Source organism: Melitaea cinxia, chromosome 5, assembly GCF_905220565.1.
Source record: "Melitaea cinxia chromosome 5, ilMelCinx1.1, whole genome shotgun sequence".
Classification (NCBI taxonomy): Eukaryota; Metazoa; Arthropoda; class Insecta; order Lepidoptera; family Nymphalidae; genus Melitaea; species Melitaea cinxia.
The window spans coordinates 6,748,736-6,752,078 of NC_059398.1; positions in this window are offsets into that span (position 1 = coordinate 6,748,736).

Sequence of the window (3,343 nt, forward strand, 5' to 3'; positions counted from 1 at the left end):
TTAAAATAATAATAATCACAAACGTATTAATATTGAAAAGTTCCTGTACATCGAAAACTTGTACGTGATTAAATAAGTACTTATGAATTTTAAATAGAAAAAGATTTAAATTAATGTAGTCTAATGTTATATAGAACATCGTGTAAATGTAATAGAAGTGGCCTAGCTATATATGTTATTGCTAACCTGCTGTTATAACCATTTTAATATTTTAGTAAATTTGTAAATATTTTTAAATTTTACCAAACTTGATTTGACATGGAATATTTGTGTTGTGAAATTTTTTGTTTTTAAAATAGATATATTAATATTTTCTTTTGTCTACAAAATAATTTTTAGAAGGTAAATTTTATTGAATATTTAAATCAATTTGTTGTTACTAAGACATGTACAGAAATATCAACGTCAAGGTTTTTAATAAAAATCATATAGGTACCTACATAGTAACATTTTTTATTCGTTTAAAAAAATTATCTTTAAGTATAGATTTTGATCAAGTTTATCTTTGATCAAATTCGTGAACTAATTTCAACTTAATTAAGAAAAGAAACAGGTTTTTAGATATTTGTTAAATAATTTATTAAATAAATAGATCATTTGGCAAATGGACCAAAAATTAAAATAGCTTTTTTCTTTCTATATTTTTATTGCAGTTTTTACTAGGTATTTCAAACATGTTTATAAAATATTTTAATCATAATAATTCGCTTACTTCGATGTGACAATAATGAAACAAACATCTTTCAAATCCCTAAAAAGTATTTTTAATGGGAAATTGGATAAAAATATATACAACTCTTAAATAAAGATAAGAACACGACTAACTTAAAAAAGAAGTGAAAATTACACTATGACTGTGAATCACATGGGTATCCTGTCTCCCATAAAGATGTCGGCGGCGCCTGATGCAGGCGTGATAGTGCTAAAATATTACACCAACTGTTTAATTCATTTAAATTGTCCATGGTTATTTTAAAAACGCCGTGGCGAAAAATTTTCTGCCTTTGTAAAAGTAGTTATTCTCGGCTATGTAAACAGTATGTATGTAATATGATGGTATATCTCCATCGCAACTTTCGTTCGCCTCACCCGATCACACTTTTTGTAACGCTCTCGTCATGCATTCACCAGCTCACTTCCCAAGACAAGCGTGCGTAGAGAAGTTTTACTTCAAAATATCTCGTACTACGTATCGTTTCTCAATTAAACAAATAAGTTTAATTTAAAATTGGATATAAAGATTTTTATCGACACGAAGGCGGGAAGGGGGGACAAGCCAATCGAATAATGTTGCACGCACGACTAGCCAACATCACGACTACAAGTACAATCGCAGATAACAAAAAACTTATTGTTACCTCATTTCAACTGTAATGATTTATACGTGGATCGAACTATATGAGGCACATTTTTATAATATCTACTTTTTTAACTAAAGTAAATAAGTTTACAGTATAAAGAATTGAGGAAACTTACAATCATTGTTAGCTGGCTTCTTTGTTGTAATTGTTATTAATACTATCTAAAAATCTAGAGATTAAAATACCGCTTCCAAGCGGACAAAAGCATTTTTAAAGTTTTACCAAATTGAATAATAATCAAGTAACGTAATTTAGAGTTTTATTGTTATTCAGCCGAATCGTCAAATTCTAAGGCGAGTCACGTTCACGTTTATCTTGGTGTTGGATTAACAAAGACGAAATAATAATAAATAATGTAATAAATCCCAGGACGCTTCGATGGTGACCACTTTGTTAGGAATTAGACAACTAAAAATATTGTTGAGATTAAATAAATATCTTAACGATTACAAATAAATCATTGCGAAATATACAAATTACTTTAACACCCACTATTAGTGATAGAAAATCAAAGTTTATAAATTATACATTTCATGGACCAACGAACGCTAGCTGATAAATAGTTTGGATGCCACGGTGGCTGGTCTATTGGATTGCGGATTCTCTTAACTCGAGAATCTCTATGCGTATTTCCAAAACATAGAGGTCAACGATCCGCGCCAACACGTGATTGTGTGACGAGAATGATGGGTACGTCATACCACCTAATCTAATCTACGCGATATTTTGTTCTCACTGCTCATGCATTGATACATGCTGAGTGTTTAATACTGTTTTGTTACCCTCTCCAAGTCTGCATTAAATTTGCAAACGGATATCCAAACGTCCCTCATATTCGGATTTCCAATTAGGTACATTGATCAAGTATAAATTCACACCGATTACAAAGTATGCCAGCGCGAAATCCTAGATAACCTACATGAAATTTAGGACAATGTGCCATTTTACGTTAACAACCTTCACTTTATCATCTTAAATCAAGATATATTGTGCATGGATATCGCGAAAAACGACCAAGGTTTCAAAGTATTCTATATAAAAGTACGTATCTATATCTTTATTGTATATTTTTTAACTTAACATTTGCACCTTTTTGTAATAGAGCAGTGATATAATTTAGTGAGAAAAGGAAAGCGATTGCATTTTTCTTTTCAAAAATAAACAACCTGTTCTTTTAAAAATATTAAATTTCTTTTCCTTTATGCATTTATCTATTCGAAATTGTGGTGTTGAGCTCTAACTGTAGGCATCATTTTGATTCATTTTAAATTAACGTAAATGTAAACTATAAATTTTACGTTAACCCTACTAGGGTTATTAAAATATTGTATTTATATTTATAAAGTAATTTAAAAAAGGTGCGCTTATTCATTGGCTAGCTAACTTCACGTTGCAAAAATTTATTAAGTTAGGTATACTTCTTTTGGCACGTTAGGGAAAAATTATAGGAGTAAATTTTTAGGATGCGCGAGCACACCGTCACAAAAAATCGACACCATGAAGTTAGCTAGTCAACGAAGAAGCAACGTGAAGTTAGCTAGCCAATGAAGTATAACTTCTTACGTGCGTACATGAGTAGGTACACACACTTTTATTTTTATTTTTCAAGTAATTCATTAACATATTTCAACTATTAGGGATATCAAATTTATTGCTGTCAAATATTTCGAACTCTTAGTTAGAAATAACTTTACTAATTATAAACTCCTCAAAATGTTCAATGAGACAACACGTGTAATAAATATCGTCTTAATTAAGAAATTAATTCGTCAAGTTCAAAAGTTGCGTAACAAATTGTTTTGATAATGCGAGGAAGAATCTACTTTATAAATTGAAGTGATGGTGTTATCGGCGCGCCACATTTTGTCGCCCGGTGACTTGACTTTCTGTGCCACGGCTGCGCGCCGTGGTGAGACGCGCGGGGCGCGCTGCGGGCGCGGGGCGGCGTGACGTCACGCTCGACCGTGGCAGTGAGTAGTGAG